The sequence below is a fragment of the Sus scrofa genome, chromosome 4, assembly GCF_000003025.6.
Source record: "Sus scrofa isolate TJ Tabasco breed Duroc chromosome 4, Sscrofa11.1, whole genome shotgun sequence".
NCBI lineage: Eukaryota > Metazoa > Chordata > Mammalia > Artiodactyla > Suidae > Sus > Sus scrofa.
Genome location: NC_010446.5, coordinates 10498511 through 10518143, shown reverse-complemented (window position 1 = coordinate 10518143; position 19633 = coordinate 10498511). Strand labels below are relative to the sequence as shown.

The 19633-nt window shown below is 50.0% G+C and overlaps 1 protein-coding gene across 17 annotated transcripts in view; it reads right to left on the bottom strand.

Annotated features, from left to right (window-relative positions):
- Positions 1-19633, bottom strand: part of FAM49B (family with sequence similarity 49 member B) — a 167259-nt gene that overhangs the window by 125252 nt on the left and 22374 nt on the right. For 4 of the 17 annotated variants that reach the window (XM_021088610.1, XM_021088604.1, XM_021088622.1 and 1 more), the window contains exon 1: positions 12484-12632. The gene's annotated coding sequence lies outside the window, so the exon portion shown is untranslated. 17 annotated transcript variants of the gene reach the window in all.

Sequence of the window (19633 nt, the reverse complement as noted above, 5' to 3'; positions counted from 1 at the left end):
GATTTTGTGTCCTCTTTAGACTCACAGCATGGGCTCCGGTCCCTTCTCAGTCTCCCAGAACTGTGTGACTTTGGGCCAGTCACCGAACCTCTCCGAGCTCCTGCAGCCTCTGCTGTCAAATGAGGACATTCCTTCAAGAATTATCTACTGTGCCAAGCATGTGGCCATGGGAATAATTCCAGGAATTAAACTGTCTCAGCCACAAAGGGTTCTCATCAATTAGAGGGGCAATTACAGGCAGACAGGCAATTACAATGGAGTAAGAAAAAGACTTACAACAGGGGTGAATACAGGTGCTGGACACTCACAGAAAAGGGTCTTAATTAATTCAGCAGGAGATGGAGAGTGATGGGTATAAGAAAGACTTCCCCAGAGTTCCCAGCGTGGCTCAGTGGTTAACGAATCCGAATAGGAACCATGAGGTTGCAAGTTCCATCCCTGGCCTCACTCGGTGGGTTAAGGATCCAGTATTGCTGTGAGCTGTGGTGTAGTTCGCAGGCGCGGCTTGGATCCTGCATTGCTGTGGCTCTGGCATAGGCTGGCAGCTACAGCTCCGACTGGACCCCTAGCCTGGGAACCTCCATATGCCACGGGTGCGGCCCCAGAAAAGACCAAAAACAAAACAAAACAAAAAAAGACTTCCTAAGAAGGTGATTTTGAAGCTGAGGACTAAAAGACAAGTTAGAATCTGCCCAGCAGGGGAGATCCAAGCAGAACTGGCAGCACAGGCAAAGGCCCGCAGGCCAAATTGCTGGTTCACGAGGTCGAGCACAAGAGGCGGGAAGAGAGATGCAGGATGTGCAGGCAGGTGGGTTGCAGGGGTAACCTGCCTGGACCTGGTGACCTCTTGAGGGCCCTCCCAGCCCTAAGAGCTGACTCTGTGGTCCTCTGAGAGCCCAGATGCTCCTCTTCCCCTGACAGCCCTTTCACCAGCCTGGCCAAGTCCCAGAGCCACTCCAGGCCACAAGGGAAGTCCCAACCAGCCCACGTGGGCCCTCGTTCCTCTTTCTTTTCCCTTCGGGAGTGACTGGGCAGTGACTCATGGAGGGAGCTGTCCTCTGCTTGTCATTTGTTTCTAAAAATAACAACAACGACAACACCCAGGGCTCACACACAGTCAGTCACTTGACCAACAACCTCCTCCACCCAGCCCCAGACCTCGCTGAAGAAATGCTGGAACTGTCTCCCCAGGACACTTTAAGCCAACCGAGGGCTGACACTGTTTTGGTTATCCTGGTGTCCCCAGAACCTGGTCCTCAAAAATGCACCCAGGGAGTTCCCGTCATGGTGCAATGGGTTAAGAATCTCACTGCAGCAGCTCAGGTTGCTGCAGAGGTGCAGGTTTGATCGCCAGCCCGGTGCAGTGGGTTAAGGATCTGGGGTTGCCAGAGTTGTGGCTCAGGTTCAATCCCTGGCACAGGAACTTCCATATGCTGCAGGTGTGGCCGTTAAAAAAAGAAAAAAGAGAAAAAAAGGAGTTCCCATTGAGGCTCAGTAGGTTAAGAACCCGACTAGTATCCATGAGAATGTGGGTTCGACCCCTGGCCTTGCTCAGTGGGTTAAGGATCCAGTGTTGCCATGAGCTTCGGTTAGGTCACAGATGCGGCTCGGATCTGGCAGCAGCTGCAGTTCCAGGTTGACCCCTAGCCTAGGAACTTCCATATGCCACAGGTGTGGCCCCAAACAAAAAGAAAAAAAAAATTCTTCATAATTCCCATAGCCTCTTAAACATTTTTATTCACAGATCTATACTCTGTACAAATGAATGCATTTCATCTAAAGGAATTACCTTTAGTGTAGAAGTTCCTTAAATAGAGTCCCTTTTTTCTTAAAGAAAAAAAAAAAAATATGCAGGTCCCTGGCATGATGTTTCTGAAACCACCCAGAGCAAAACCCAGGTAACAAATAAGGGCACCCAGAAATTCCGGGTCTCAGACACTGAGGGCAACTTTTTCCAGGCTGCTTCATTCAATACTTATTCTGACACTTCCCACGTCCCAATTAATAGGAAACAGACAAAGGAAAACAGGTGTTTTACTCATATCCACCTGGCACAGCCAACTCCCCCAAGTTTGCAAGAATAGCTTATCGCTGAAGAGTTGAAGGCAATGCTTTTCTGCCAGAGAAAGAGCATCTCAAACAGCCTAGCCCAGTGATTCTCACCCCAGCTCAACCAGACTTCACCAGGGGAGGGAGGAAAATCTTCAAAAACACTGCTGCTGGGTCCCGAGCCCGCACAATTAAACACTCTCTAAGGATGAAACACCAGCACTGTCGTTTTCTAAAGATCCCCAGGTGACTGTAGGGCACAAATGGGACTGAGACACATCAGGTAGGATAACTCATTAGTCAAAGGAAGCCCATGGGAAATCTTATCTGGACGTGAAGAAGGCATCGTAATTAAATAAAACAGCAAATGTGAAAGTACCTAACAGGGCCTGTTACCCAGAAGACACTTAATATATGTTAATTAAACCAAAAAATAATAATTCAAATAATTACTCCTGCTCCTTAGTGAATTCATCTTACAATTTTATTGGCTTATTTATCACCTGCTGTTTTTTCCTAGCCGTGATTCATTCTCTCCCTATTAATAAAATTATAAACATATATACCCATAACCCTGTTCAATTACAAGAGCTCTGTAATACGTCCAACTCCTAATGACTTATTTAATAAAAATCTCCCCCAGAACAGTGGCTAAAACATGCTAAACACTCAACCAATGTTAGCTAATTACCACGGTAGTTGTTATTCAGAATTCACGATAATTCTTTTTTAAGATTTTTACTTTTCTATTATAGTTGATTTACAATGCAATGATCCTTCTAACTTAGGCTGGAATTTATATTATTCGGAGGACTTAGCAAGAATGTAAAAAAAATTACCAGGGCAATGTTTACCAAACTTATGAAAATAGACTGTAAAGAACATCAATTCTTTTTAAAATTTTTTTTTAATTTTTTGTCTTTTTAGGGCCGCATCTACGGCATATGGAGGGTCCCAGGCTAGGGGTCAAATTGGAGCTATAGCTGCCGGTCTACACCACAGCCACAGCAACTCAGTATCTGAGCCGCGTCTGCGACCTACACCACAGCTCATGTGGTGCAGGATCCTTCGCCCACTGAGCAAGGCCAGGGATGGAATCCGCGTACTTCTGGATACTAGTCAGGTTCGTTAACCACTGAGCCACAACGGGAACTCCTCAATTCCTTTTATAAACTCGTGAGAAAATATTCAGTGTGATCACTGCACAGGTAACTAGCTTATCTGCACATTCAAGGGGGCCCTGCAGACACTACTTGTGAACACTCAGTTGTTTCCACAGTCACTTGGAAATGCTAACACTGCAATTAGTTCAAAGTGCTCTCCTAATCCAACTTTTTCCCTACCACTGCCTCCCTGAGCCTCAATTAGGAAAGGCGACTTTCCTATAGGTTCATGTTACCCCTCAGCTCTAACCAAACTGTGTTTGAAAAAAAAGAAATACACTTTCATAAGATGAGGAGGGCTTTTTGGTTTGTTTTTGTCTTTTAGGGCACACCTGCGGCATATGGAGGGTCCCAGGCCAGGGGTCGAATTGGAGCTGTGGCCGCTGGCCTATACCACAGCCACAGCAATGTGGGTTCCGAGCCACATCTGTGACCTACACCACAGCTCATGGCAACACCGGATCCTTAACCCACTGAGCAAGGCCGGGGATCGAACCCGCATCTTCATGGATGCTCATTAGGTTTGCTAATCGCCGAGCCATGACGGGAACTCCAAGATGAGGAGGTTTTATTAAGGACATTTCCAAACCTCTGTGGCCCTGCTTGGATGAATTACCCAGACCTCACCTGTCGGGAGTTCATGTTCAACACGGGAGACATGCACCAGCGAGGCTGGAAGATCTGCTGTGCTTGGTCCAGGATTCACACTGTTACCAGGAGACCTTCCATGGCCCACACCGGGGCAAGCTCCCTTCACTCCCCTCTCCCATCTGTCTCCAAGCGTCTGCCATTTCAGATTTTATTTATTTATTTATTTTTGTCTTTTTAGGGCTGCACCCTCGGAATATGGAGCTTCCCCTGCTAGGGGTTGAATTGGAACTGTAGCCTCTGGCCTACACCACAGTCACAGCAACTCGGGATCCAAGCCACGTCTGCCACCTACACAACGCCGGATCCTTAACCCACTGAGCGAGGCCAGGGATCGAACCCGCAACCTCATGGTTCCTTGTCAGATTCGTTAAGCACTGAGCCACCACGGGAACTCCCACGTCAGGTTTTAAACCAACACACGTGCAAAAGTAACCATGAGGTATGTGGGCTTCGTTACACGTACATTACACATTAACAACAGGTGCCGTGGGTCTGAATGTTCGGGTGCCCTCCAAATTCACACGTTGGAATCCTAGGCCCCCAACGTGATGGTTTTAAGAGGTGGGGCCTTCGGGAGGTCATGAGGGTAGAGCTCTCATGAACAGGATTAGTGCCCTTATAGGCCAGAGCCCAGAGAGCTCCCTCACTCCATGAGCACACAACGCAAGGAGGGCTCTTAGGCGACCACGCTGGCACCCCGATCTCAGATTTTTCAGCCTCCAGAATGGTGGGAAATAAATGCCTGTTGTTGATAAGCTCCCAGTCTGTGGCATTTTTTACAGCAGCCCTGACAACTAAAACAACAAAGCGATCACACGTGGGCCGTAGGCTAGTGATGGCTTGGTTTGCTCAAGAGAATGTCACGCCCGCCACATGCCAGGCAGCTCCGAAGGTGCCAGGGAGATGGAGATGAGGGCAGAGTTCCCATCCCAAAGGGATCTCAGGCTCCAAGGAGAGTGTGGACTGGTCACTGCAACACAGTGTGACCCTGACCAAGGAGACCCAAAGGAGAGGGTCACGGCGCAGCCCGGAATCTTCAGAATCAGAAATTAGAAAACAAAAATAAATACGTAAATAAGGAGATAAACAACTGTGGACAACAGTGTTAAGGTAACTATTGCCGCTCTCATCAATCCCACTGCCCTCTCAAGTCCCGTGACCCAAACTTGACACTTCATCATATGCTGCTTTGTACCAGATGACAACACAGGATCACCACGAATCTTTGTAAAAAAAACCTCAATCATGTTCGAAGTGCAAGAACAGAAAGCGTGCCGGTGGGAGAGCTTCTCTGATGCACACACCCTCTTGCCTGAGAAGGTAACCCTCTAAGCGGAAGGACTCTGACAAAGCTCTGGGGCTCACCTTTTCCCAGATCCAGGGCCTGGGATTTGGGGAGCTACTGCTAGTGAACTGGACCGTTCTCGTTCAAAGATCATAGTTGGCAATATGATCATTATTGATAATATCACTATAATATCACTATTATCACTGCCTGCTACATCCCTTCTCTCCTGGAACAAGGGACCATTTCTAGGGTCAAATTCTCAAGCAGGATAAAAATCCAAAATACAGTTTCTACATTTTGCTTAACCATTCGCCTTGTACGAGCTGAGTTCAGCTAAGATGTAACCGCATCTTACGTTTTCCCAGAATATCATGATCTACTGCTTCTATATTTTACCATGTTTTCAATGAAGCTGTACTACTTGCAACCCTATGTCCAAGTGATAAATTTGCCTTTGACCTTAAGAAATTCTCTGTACTTTAGGGGAAGGTAAGAGATATATATTGGTAAAGATTCGAAAGAGTTTAAAGCTTTAACCAATCATTTCTTTGAACTAATAACATTATTACTGTGTACTTTAATAAGCAGCCTTTTTCTTCTTATGCCAAAGCTCAGCACACCACTGAGTTAAGAAATCTAATCAAAGAGTTCCCATCATGGCTCAGTAGTAATGAACCTGACTAGTATCCATGAGGATGCGGGTTTGATCCCTGGCCTCGCTCAGCTGGTTAAGGATCCGGTGTTGCTGTGAGCCGTGGTGTAGGTCACAGATGCAGCTCAGATCCCATGTTGCTGTGGCGCTGGCCGGCAGCTGCAGCTCCAATTTGACCCCTGAGTACCTCTATATGCTGCTGGTGTGGCCCTAAAATGAAAAAAAAAAAAAAAAATCTGGAGTTCCCGTCATGGCTCAGTGGTTAACGAATCCGACTAGGAACCACAAGGTTGCAGGTTCGATCCCTGGCCTTGCTCAGTGGGTTGAGGATCCTGCATTGCTGTGGCTGTGGTGTAGGCCAGCAGCTATAGCTCCGATTAGACCCCTAGCCTGGGAACCTCCATATGCCGTGGGTGCAGCCCTTGAAAAAGGCAAAAAGACCAAAAAACAAAATTTATTAAGAAGGTGAAGGAGGCAGACATGGAGAACAGACTTGTTGCCAAGGGGGAGGGAGAGGGAGGAAAGGACCAGAAGTTTGGGATTAGCAGGTGCAAACTATCATACATGCATAAACATCAAGGTCCTACTGTTTAGCACAAGGAACTATATTCAATACCCTGTGATTAATCATAATGAAAAAAATACGAAAAAGAATACACATGCATATAATGGAATCACTTTGCTATGCAGCAGAAATTAACGTAACAGAGTATATCAACTATATTTCAATTAAAAAAATAAATAAAGGAGGAAGGAAATAGCCAGACTCAAGCCCATCTCAGTGAAACCTCAACCGTGTGGGCTCACCCTGGCCCTGCCCTTTTCCAACTGGAGAAACGGCAAGAGGCTTCATTAACAGACAAGCAAGGTAAAGACAGTGTTTCTGAAATAGCAGAGAACCAGTTATCAAACACCTTGTCAGTGCAGGGCTGTGTCACCTTAAAGACATCTCCTGATTTCCTTGAAAAAGTGACCCTGGGGAGGTACGAAATGTTATTTGGGGTTGTCTGGTCTACCTGCCTGGTTTTGTAGGTGAGAGAATCTGGAGCATGGAAAGAAAGGAACTTGCCTGCAGCGAAGACAGCAGGATCGCGGCAGTCCGAACCAGCTCTGGAGCTACCGACTCCCAACCGCCCAGGGCTGGTCTCTCAGCTTCCGCCCACTCCCAACTCCTTCAGCTGGTTAACTGCGTCCCAGGGGTCCGCCCTCAGCTCAGGTGTCCCTGCTTCCAGGAGCCGTCAAGGATATGCGGTACCTGATGCTCCCCTTTCTCTGAGCACTCCTCCCACCTTACCTGAATGATGACGTCACTCAGGTGCTAGACGCCTCCCTGACCTCTGAGCAACTCTCTGTTCTACTCTGTGTCTTGGACCTGAGCACAGGCGTGACATCGACACGGACACTGGGCAGAGAGCAGAGGGACCACCTCGACTCAAGTTGCCAGAGAATTTCCCAGCTTTAGCAAAGCAGGTGCCAAGTCCTGGGAAACTCTGCAGTCTCAAGCAATCCAGGACAGAGGGCCAACCGATGCCAACAAGTGAGACGGCCTGCTCCCCACGTCCCCTCCTCTAACCATCCTCTGTCAACCAAGCCCAGCCCAGAGCCCTGTCTGTGCCATGATGACAGAACCTTCTGCAGTGATGGAGATGGGTCTATATCGACACTGCCCAATATGGTAGCACCAGATCCACATGGCTTTGGAGCACCTCAACTCTAGCAGGAGAACCGAGACTGAATTGTACGTAAGCTTCAATTCTACGTAAACAGCCCCACGTGGCTCGCAGTTTTGGTATGGAACAGCTCGGCTCTGTTTTTACATAATGGGAACTGCGGTCCATCTCTGTGCACAGGCATGAGCGCCGGAGGCAGACTGACCTTTGTCCGGATCTGGACTCAGTCATTTGAAAGCGTGTCACAACTCCTTAGGGAAGCTTGTTTCTCCATCTGTAATCCTTCCAAATTTACTATGAGACAATGTTCAGAAAGTGGCCGGCCCACAGTAGAACTTCAAGAAACAAGGTTTCCGTAGACGCAGAGAAACCAAGTCTATGTAAAAATGTGAGAAAGACTTGATTTTGGACCAAACAGAGGGCAAGAGCATCATCTCGGCCAGATCTCCAATATCCCTGTGAGGTTCAAGTGCGGGTTCTAAACGGCCTGGGGCTGGGTGTCGCTGAGCTGCACTGGGAGACACTGCGTTAGGTCACCCGAACGTGGCCTTCAACAGTCCCGCGGGCAGGGACCCAGGCCCTTCCCAGAGCAGGAAGAGGCAATGCCCAGAGGAAGCCCAGGTGCCCCCGCAGTGCTCAGGTGCACCCCAGGCTGGTCACTGGTGCCCAGGGGCAAGGGAAGGAGGGGACAGCCCACATCCTGCATGTCTACAGAGAATGCCACCCTTGCTGCCTCTCACAAGGGTTGCACACAGTAATGAGCTGGGAACCAGGAGCAGCTGCGAAGCCCCTGAGGCATCCAGTTTCCTGGAAGCTCTCCCTCGGCTTTAATGAATCCATCTCCTTGGCAGGAATGGGCAGCGGGTCCCAGGAGAAGCAGGCTGAGCTTCGGAACCACGTGGGGAGCTTTCTAGAAACACCATTTCCCAGACTGGGAATCTATTTGCCGAAAGCTCCCAGGTGCCTACACTGCTTGGCTGGGACTTGGTATTTGTCATCTGAGGGCCTGGGAAGGTGGCTCTGATGACCAGCCACAGTGGGGACTATGGGGAGCTTTCTAGAAACACCATTTCCCAGACTGGGAATCTATTTGCCGAAAGCTCCCAGGTGCCTACACTGCTTGGCTGGGACTTGGTATTTGTCATCTGAGGGCCTGGGAAGGTGGCTCTGATGACCAGCCACAGTGGGGACTATCTATCTACGGCAGCCCTAGGGCTGGGGAAGAAGTCCCCTTGTTTACAAGTCCCTCCGTCTGGCTGCAGGGACAACAGGCAGATGGCGGCTGCACCCTCAAACCAGAGCCGGGACTCAACTTGCTCCCCCCTTGTGCCCCAACTGGCCGAGAAGGCGTTTCCGGTTCACCAGGACCAACGCGTCCCACGTCTCACGTGTGGCATCGGTGGGGGAGGGTCCTTCCACCCCAAGAGCCCCGAGCAGCCCAGGGCAGAAGCCCTGCTCCACACACCTCTCCGCCCTCGTGTCGCAGGGCTGGACCCGGCACAGAGGAAACCCACAATAAATGCTATTATTATGGTCGTTACACTCATTTCACCGAAAAGGAAACCAGCATCTAGAGACGGTATGACTCACCAAGCCCCACGATGCTGGGGCAGGGCTGGGACAGGAACTCTGGGCTCCCGGCTTCACTCCCTTTCTGATGCCCCAGGTTGTGCTCCCCCCCACCCTGTGCACCTTTACCCACGCCCTTTTCCCTCCCGCCCACAGCCAAGATGCAGGCTCTGACCTTCGGGGTAAACGCTCACTCATCTCCTCAGGCTCGAATTTATAGGGCCCTGCGCATCCTCAAAACAGTCCCCAGGGTTTCTAAGAACGCCCCTTAGATACTACACAGCGGGGTGCTTTTAGCACAACTTTGGAGCCTGACATCCCCTGGCCACTGAGGAGCTGGGCGATCCTGGACACATGTCTTAACCTCTCTGGGCTCAGCTTCCTCGGCTGTAAAGCGGGGAATGGTGACATTTAGCACTTAGGTATGTGGTGAGGATTATTAAGTGTGGATTATCCAAAGGAGTGGATCGGCAGGCACCTTGGGCAGCCTGGCCGGGGGGCAGGGGCAGGGGGGGTACTAACAGCTGGCAGGGATTTCTCCGGTGGCAGCCCCACCCCTCCCATCACCTGCTCCACACTCCAGATTCAGGCCCACAGAAGCCTCCAAACTGTGTGCCCTTGTGCCTCCTTTCTCTTCTCAAGGCCACCCTGGGCCAGCTGACCCACCCCACCGCCCCTGGCCTGTCCTGTCCTCTTGGGTGCCCGCGCCACCCTGGAGGACCAGGTGACTTACCATGTGGCTGGAAGCACCATGTCATTCCCCCCCCAATCTCCGGGTCCCCCAGAACAATAAACAAGAAGTAACTCTTTCTATTCCTCATTCTAGACTTCCTTTTCTATTTATTTAGTCTTTTTAGGGCCACACCCAAGATACATGGAGGTTCCCAGGCTAGGGGTCCAATCAGAGCTGCAGCCGCTGGCTACGCCAGTGCTCACGGCAACACCGCATCCTTACTTAACCTACTGAGAGAGGCCAGGGATCAAACCTGCATCCTCATGGATGCGAGTCAGATTCATTTCCACAGAGCCACAATGGGACCTCCAGACTTCCTTAATTAAAGTGAAATAAACCTGAATCGCTCACAGGAAGAACAACAACAAAGAATTTAGGTGCAAAGAGAGTAAGGGTGGGCTGAGGTGGCCTCATCAAGCCCCAGAGGAAGGGGCAGAGGCTGTGAATAACCACACAGCCCAGCGGAGGGCGCGCAGAGAAAACTGCCAACAGCAATTGCCCTTGCCTTTCTCCACGGACCTCCACAGAAATCAATGGCACATGCGCTCTGCAGGAGGCCCTCTGGAAATCACTCATACCGGGCGGGAAAGGGCTTCGATCTGGAGCCGCCCTCCCCCAGAGCTCCCAGTCCTCCCCCAGCATCCAGCTAGGGAAGGATCAACACCAGACACGGTGGAAGCATCCAGAAAGTACTCTGATGGGTGTCAGCTAAGGGGTGTGAAGAAGGCAAGTAACATACTGAGAGATTCAGAAGAGGAATAAGCACCTTGATGAATGTTTGCTAGAGGGAGGGAAGGAGGGCCCGAGCCCTGTGGCCGTGGTACCTAGGACAGGCCATGGAACCACAGCCCCCTCCTCCCGCTGGGCCTCCCACTCCATCCAAGTTCAGGCCACCAATGCCACAGAAGCCTCCCTGACCAGGCAAAACGAAACCTCTGGGGCCCTGCTCTGTCCAGGCTTCGGCCCCTCTGGGAATGGCACCAGTGTCCTCTGGGGCTGCCCCTGACAACCCCCCCCCCCCCACACACATGCACAATGTGCTCCAGGAGCTGTCAAAGCATAGAATCCAGAATCAATGGCTGCTTCAAGAACAAGCACGTGGGATGTTCCCGATGTGATGCATCCGACCAGTATCCATGAAGACAGGTTCCATCCCTGGCCCCACTCAGTGGGTTAAGGATCTGGGGTTGCCGTGAGCTGTAGTGCAGGTCACAGACATGGCTCGGATCCCTCTTGCTGTGGCTGTGGCGTAGGCCAGCAGCTACAACTCCGATTAGACCCCCTAGCCTGGGAACATCCATATGCCACAGGTGAGGCACTAAAAAGCAAAAAACAAAACAAAAAAAGCAAAACAAGCATGTGACCAAAACTAGCCAATAAGAGCCCTCTTGAGGGTTGAGAATGGTCATGTGACCCTAACTGGCCAATAAGAACCTTCTCTGGCACTATGACTGCAGCCACCAGGAAAGGGTATGCTTTTCCCCCCATGTGGTTGTTGACATAAGAGTTGAAAGCCTGCATCTAAGGTGCTGGCAGCCTCTTGCCATCCAACAGGGAGAGGCCACCTGAGAAACAAGGAGGGGGAAAGGCAAAGCCAAGAGACAGAGGGAGACAAAACCTAGCCAGCATAACCCAGTAAATGTCAACCTTTTTCAAACCTAAGCCAGCTTGAGTTTGGTTTCTGTCACTTGCGGCCCAGAGCACTGACTGGTACATTTCCTCAGTGGGTGCATGAGAAGATGCCGGTTGCTTCCAGGCCCCATTTCCTGCCCTGGCTGCCATTTCATGTGACTTGGTGGCTTGCGGATGGCACCTGGGAGGCTGGCTCTAGGCCCCGTACCCTCCGCTTCCTGCAAACACAGCATCACTCTCACTGGACCCCCGGACTCTGGTCTCTTGCCCTCCATCTCCCTTGCTGCCCCTGGGTACCTCTTCCAACACAGAGATCCTGCAGTGGCCCCTTCTGTGATGATGCAAGTTCCTTTAATGCAGCTCACAAGGCTGCCATCACAGGCCCGAGCACCTCTGGTCCAGCCACGCAGACCTACGCCACCAGCTATGAACAGTGCTCTCGAATCACCCCACTGACCCCCTAAGCTCTTCAAGGACAAGGGTGACCACTCGTGCTCTGTAACCCACATCCTGTCTGCTGGGGTCAGAGCCCCCAGTCTTCACAGGGCTTAAGTCAATGTTGAAAGAACGCATAAATGCCACCGCCTCCCGCCTCCCCCGCAGAGGACAAGCAAGGCCCTCCCAAAAGCTTTCAGAAACCCCCTGAGGCCAAAGGGAGGCTCTGAGTCAAGCCTTTGTTATGTACATTAAAGTCCCCCCCACCCGGCCCCATCCCCATTTTATCTAAAAAATCAGCCAGCTGTGAAAATTTCATCCAAAACCATAGAAAACAGTCTGTGGACAAAACTCCTCTTGACACTGAATCTAAACTGACAGCACTTATAAAACACTATACAGAGAGGTCATTCAAGAGGCGCTTTAGAGAACCTCCAGTGCCACCTTCCCATTTTACAGAAGTGGAAACTGAGATTCCAAGAAGGGAAATGACACCCTGGTCACACAGCCAGGAGGCAGAGAAGCCAGGACAAGTGCCGCAGGGTTCTCTGCTTTCTGCGGCTCACCTCCCCCCACCCCCGTGACAATGTATAAACGATAATCTTATCTCCATTTCACTTTAGCACATCACTCATTCATACCTGCTCACGTAACTGTGGGAGCCCTGGAGAAGTTCTGCATGCATCTTTCGCTCTTTGCACCACATCACACTGGGTGTCTGAAAAATGCAGTCTCTGTTTCCCGGCAGAGCTGCTGGAGCTTTCCAGGCCTTAGACTTTGTGTGGTTTCTCACCCTCTCTGCTGCCCATAAACAACACCAAAGGGGAGGGCCGGCGGGGGGCGGGGGGTGTGCAACACAGACAATAACAGCTGCTGGTTGTGCAATGAGAAGCAGTCTCTACTTCCTAATGTGGGCCCAGGCAGTGGGGGATGGCGAGGTGGGGGCGGGGATGCTCTGTAAAAGTGTCTACCCTCCCCTGGACCGTGTATATTCCATTCATCTGTAAAGAGAAAGCATCCTGCAAGGGCACAGTGATTTCAGAAACAGCCTGGAGTTTGAATTTCTGGCTGCTCTTTTCACTCACTGTGTGACCTTGGACAAGGCGCTTAACCTCTCTGAGCCTCGGTTTATCTTCAAAAGATGGCAGAAACGTCATCCACGGAACAGCGCTGGAGTCCCTCAAGCTCTACTTTAGGGCTTGGCCACTCTGCTGACCCAGGTCATCACCTTAAATTTGCTACGTTTTCCCCGCTCCCGCTGCCCATCAACTCTTCAACTCACGCGGCACGATTCTCACCAACTCACTCAGCCCAGCCCGGCCAATGCCAACTCACCCATACCCGCTTTGGCACAGTCAGGTCCTAAGTGGCTGCCTTCCTGCCTGGGGACCCTCTGCTCACTGGCCAGATCTCCCCCACCGCCAAGTCCCTGTCAGCTCCAGGGTCCAGCTCTCTACAACCTGGTCACCCAGGTCTGGCCTCGAAGCCCCACAGTCAAGTTTCTCTGCCGAGGCCTGACCACCTCTAATGGTCACCATAAAATGACTCACTTTTTACCTCGTGGGACCCAATGGAATTTAAAGTCACTAAAGTCTTACGCAGCCCTTTCTCACGCAGAAGGTGTGATGCCCGCAAGATTCCTTGACCTGTCTCTGTCCGAAATTAAGCTTGTGTCCTGGTTACCGCTGTCACTGAGAAAACAAGAGGAGCCTGCCTGCCCACCAAGCCCAGCCTGGATGATGAGGCTTTCCGGCTGGATCTCATTTCTGTCCAGCCTGCCTCCCCTCCCCCAACTCCTTCTGGGCTGACATCTAACTATAGACCTAACCTTCAGTGCTCCCCAGGGCCCAACACCCCACCCCACCCCACCCCACCCCCGCCCAGTGAGGAGTCTAGACAGGCTCAGACGTGGGGTGGGGGGGAGCGGAGAGAAGACCTCATAAGCAGAAGCTGGAACCGGGTGGGGATGCTATGGGGTAAAGTAGAAACGCATAGCGAGCTAACCCTTTGACTTACCTGTGTCTAGATGACCTGAGCTTTCTACCTCATTGCTTCTATTAAAAGTACCAACATCGGAGTTCTCGGTGTGGCTCAGTGGTTAATGAATCCGACTAGGAACCATGAGGTTGTGAGTTCAATCCCTGGCCTCACTCAGTGGGTTAAGGATCCGGCGTTGCCGTGAGCTGTGATGTAAGTTGCAGACACAGCTCGGATCCCGAGTTGCTGTGGCTGTGGTGTAAGCCAGCAGCTATGGCTCCGATTCAACCCCTAGCCTGGGGACCTCCATATGCCACGGGTGCGGCCCCAGAGAAGACAAATAAATAAATAAATAAAAGTATCAACGTCAGGTCTCACCCAGTGGGAAACCCCAAATTTTAGCAAATGCCCAAAACACACCTGAGGATAACAGAACGTAGGATGGGTCAAGGATCACGAATCGAGAACCCCAATAGACTGTGAACAATAATTTCATGAGTTGTGGGGCTTATGCTGGGGTCAGAGGGGACCCCTCATAAAGGGCCGGTAGGAATGAAAAATAGTGCAACCACTTTGGAAAACAATTTGGCAGTTTAAAAAGTTAAATATAAAAATCCGCACAACCCCAAAAAGACTACGCCCAGGTTTATAACCAGGAGAAATGAAAATCCATGTTCACACAAAAGCTTGCACACGAATGCTCGTAGCAGTATTTATCATAATAGTCCCAAACAAAACAATACAGATGAACACCAGCTGCTGAGTGGAGAGAGAATGTGATACAGCCACACAACAGAATCTATTTCTACAGTAAAAAAGAACGAAGGAGTTACCCACGATAGCCAAGACATGGCAACAACCTAAATGTCCATCGACAGATGAATGGATTAAGATGCGGTATATATATACAAATGGAATACAACTCAGTCATAAAAAAGAATGAAATAATGCCACCTTGCAGCAACACGGATGCAATTAAAGATTCTCATACTAAGTGAAGTAAGTCAGAAAGAGAAAAATACCATATCACTTATATGTGGAATATAAAATGTGGCACAAATGAATCTATCTACAAAACAGAAACAGACTCATAGACATAGAGAATAGACTTGTGGTTGCCAAGGGGGAAGATGGAGGGAGTAGAATGGACTGGGAGTTTAGGGGTGAGTCCATGCAAACTATTGCCTTTAGAATGAATAAGCAACGAGGTTCTACTTGTAAAGTACAGGGGACTGTATCTAGTCTCTTGGGATAGACCATGATGGAAGATAAAATAAGAAAGGGAATGTGTGTGTGTTTACTTATATATTTATATGTATGACTGGTCACTTTGCTGCATAGCAGATTTACAACATTGTAAATCAACCATAATTTTTAAAAAATTAAGAAAAAAAGGAACAAGGAGTTCCCATAGTGGCTCAGTGGAAATGAATCTGACTAGTAACCATGAGGATGCAGGTTTGATCCCTGGCCTCCCTCAGTGGGTTAAGGATCTAGCGTTGTCATGACCTGTGTGGTGTAGGTGGCAGACGAGGCTCAGATCTGGCGTCACTGTGGCTGTAGCTATAGCTCCGATTCAACTCCTAGCCTAGGAACCTCCATACGCCACAGGCGTGGCCCTAAAAAGAAAAAAAGGAAAAAAAAAAAGGAAAAAAGGAACGAAGTGCTAACACACTCAACAACATGGATGAACCTCAAAAACATTATGCCCAGTAAAAGAAGCCAGACATAGGAAATCATATATTCCACTTATATGAGATGCCCCAAAGGCAAGTTTACAGAAGAATTTATGGAGACAAAAAGTAGATTAGTGGTTACCTGGAGCTGAGGACAGAGGGTGTCTGTAAATGGACAGGAAGGGACACTCAATGGGGTGCAAAAATGTTCTAAAAACCATCTTATGGCCATCGCTGCACCACTGGTACAGTGACAAAAAAATCACTGAATTGTACACGTGACATGGGAAGATCTTGATGATGCATTAAGTATACCTTGCCTCAGTTTCCTATGGCTGCTGTAACAAATTACCACAAATTTAGTGGCTTAACATAACACAAATGTATTGTCTTGCAATTCTGGAGATCAGAAATCCAGACTGGGCTTCCCTGGGTTGAGATCAAGGCATCAGCAGAACCAGACTCCCTCCAGAGGCGCGAGGGGGGAACCTGTTCTCCCTTCCTGGTGGAGGCCAGCATGCCTTGGTTCCTGGCCCCTCCTCCAGCTTCAAAGCCAGCACTGTTAGCGTCCTCAGATCTCCGACTCAGACGCTCTGCTTCCATCATCAGACCTCCTTCTCTGACTCTACCCCTCCATCTCCCTCTTTCAAGATGATCTCCCATCTCAAGATGCTTACCTCGAGTTCCCGTTGTGGCGCAGCGGTAACAAACCTGACTAGCATCCATGAGGATACAGGTTCAATTCCTGGCCCCGCTCAGTGGGTTAAGAATCCAGCATTGCCATGAGCTGTGGTGTAGGTTGCAGATGTGGCTCGGATCTGGCATAGCTGTGGCTGTGGTGTAGGCTGGCAGCTACAGCTCCAACTGGACCCCTAGCCTGGGAACTTCCATGTGCCTCGGGTACGGCCCTAAAAAAAAAGGACCCTTAACTCAGTCATATCAGCCAAGTTCCTTTTGCCATGGAAGGTGAGTATTCACCAGTTCTGGCGATGGGGACACGGTCATCTTTGGCAGGTCATGACTGTGTCTACCATATACCTCAATAAAGCTGTTAACAAAAACAAAAACAAAAACCAGCCAGTGCGGGATGTGGGCAGCGGGTGACCTGTCTGGAAGCAGCCCTGGGGAGCCCTGTCCTAGGGCCGCACATGCGGCATAAACAAACTGAAAGGGTCCTCATTTTGGCTTCAAAACTGAGGAGGGAAGGGGGCCAGAGAATGATAACTCCTGGAAAGAAGACCTGGACACCTAGTCAAGTTCCAGAAGAGGAAGGGGATGGGGAGAGGAGCAGAAATGCCTTTAGTTTCCACCCACTGCACACCCCCAACCCCCTTATCAATTCTAAAGAAGAGGAGAAGTTTCATGTCTGCATAGGTAGGAGTCTCCCGGTGTTCTGAAATTTCCATCTCATGGATTACTTTAAAAGAACCTAAGGCTAGTTCCCAGATGCTCTCTGGTTTTGGCACGCGCCTAAATCAGTATGTAAGGAGCCAGTGGGAGTCAGTTGCTCAGCAGGCAGGTTGTCCTCATCAAAGCAGCCAGGGCTGGGCTCTGCGCGGGTGGCGGGCTGCGCCCAGAGCACGGCGGCCTGGTGACCGCTCACCCTTCACGCCTTCCGGTAACCCTGCCAAGCGTCACCGCTCTGCCTGGTCCTCACCAAGGTCAGGGCCCTTCCCAGCAAATGACAATGGTGTTTTCTTTTCAGTCTCTTCTACTAGGCTGTGCTCCCTGCATGCCTAGCTCAGTGTGGGCACAAAGCAGGTATGCAGTAAACACGTGGATATACATGCAGCTGTCTGCATACACTGTACGTGCATGTTACATGTACAGAAACATGTGTTTTATTTGTAGCATGCAATTGGCATCAAGATATACTTATTTTCACATACATGCACATGCACATATATTCATGTTTTACGCTATTTATACATACATTTATATAGAAAACACACGCATTCAGTGAATGCTATATCTGTGTATATGAGTATGTCTATGTATGTACATGTGCAAAGGACAAGCTTGGCACAGACTAGAGGAATTTAATTCAGACCAACACTTTTTTTTTTCTTCTTTTCTTTTTAGGGCTGCATCTGTGGCATATGGAAATTCCAGGCTCAGGGTTGAATCAGAGCTACAGCTGCCGGCCTACACCACAGCCACAGCAATGCCAGATCTGAGCCATAGCTGCAACCTACACCACAGTTTGTGGCAATGCCAGATCCTTAACATACTGAGCAAGGCCAGGGATCGAACCTGCAACCTCATCGATACTAGTCGGGTTCATAACCTGCTGACTCACAATGGGAACTCCCAGACCAATACCTTTGAAAGGGGGCAATGACAATGGAAGTAAAGCAGATAGACTGCACCTAAGGACAGGTTACAGCTGCTGTGATTAAACATGAATCTGGCTCTGAGCTTCCTGGCAGCCAGAGCAAAGAGGAATACAGAGCAAGGAGGGAGAACAACCTTTCCTCGATGGGAACACAGCTTTTCTTGGTTGTCCCTAAATTCTGCAGGTCAAAGGTGGGGCTCTTCTGGCAGGCAAGGCTGGGATGACATTAAGGCAGCCACGGGAGTTCCCATGGTGGCTCAGCAGGAACGAATCTGACTAGTGTTCATGAGGTTGCAGGTTTGATCCCTGGCCTCACTCAGTGGGTTAAGCATCTGGTATTGCCGTGAGCTGTGGTGTAGGTCACAGACGTGGCTTGGATCTGGCATGGCTATGACTGTGGCCAGCGGCTACAGCTCCGATTCGACCTCTAGCTTGGGAACCTCCATATGCCTCGGGTGCAGCCCTAAAAAGACCAAAAAAAGAAAGGCAGCCTCGGAACTCATCACGCTCCTTACAAGAACTCCACATTGTCCCTTACAAACGTGTCCCTCATCTAGCTCTACGAGTGACCAAACTAATAGAAACGGGGATTCCTCGACAACTATGTCTTTCTTCCTCCCTCTCCATTATCCACTTCACACACAGTAAACTAATCACACGTGCTAGCCATTCCATTTCCCAAACTGTTCTCAAATTCATTCTCTCTTTTCAACACCCAGTCCCACTGCCTTACTACCGGTCTCAGAAACACTTCCCAAGGTGTCCCTGCCTCTAGGCTGGCTCTTCTCCCCAATGTCACCATAGTGATTTTTCTAGAAATGGTACATTTCTGCACTGCTCTTCTTCCAACCCTCTCATGAGTGGCCTCGTTCCGCCCTGTCCTGCTGGGTAGAGGGCACACAGTCTGGCAGAACTATCTCTCTTTGCAGGCAGCTCCCAGCTGGCCTAGGCAAGCAGCCCCAGGGGTCCTAATTCCTTTGTCACAGTGGGCAATACAAGGAGGCAGGAACCCAAGCCTAAGCCAATCAGCACGCATTCTCCTGGCCATGGGGATTGGCTCCAGGGTGTGCACGTGACCTAAGGTGGTCCAATGAGAATTGTGGAAGAGAATTAGACGTGAAGGCTGGAATAGCTGCGGCCTCATTGCCACCCACGAGGGAGGAAGCCTGAGGAGGATGTTCACCCGGGAGGGCAGAGCTGAGAGAACAGCAGAGAAATGGGCCAGTGCCCAGATCAAACTGCACCTAAAGCTTGCCATACCCCTGGATGTTTCAGTTGCATGTATTCATAAATTCCTTTCCCTAGCTGAGCTGGCTTGAGTTTACTGCTATCACCAATCAGAAGTAGGAGTTCCCGTCATGGCTCAGTGGTTAACAAATCCGACTAGGAACCATGAGGTTGCGGGTTCGATCCCTGACCTTGCTCAGTGCGTTAAGGATCCAGCGTTGCTGTGAGCTGTGGTGTGGATCTCAGACACAGCTCGGATCCCGCGTTGCTGTGGCTCTGGCGTAGGCCGGTGGCTACAGCTCCGATTAGACCCCTAGCCTGGGAATCTCCATATGCTGTGGCAGTGGCCCAAGAAATGGCAAAAGGACAAAAAAAAAAAAAAAAAAAAAATCAGAAGTACATCTATTTGCTATAATCTTCAACACAAAGTACAAATTCTAGCATAGTGTACAACCGGGGATTGGCAAAACGAACTACGGTGGGCTAAATCAGGTCCACCACCTGCTTCTATCAATAAAGTTTTATTGGAACATGGTCACACCCACTCACTCATGGATTGTCTCAGGATGCTTGGGC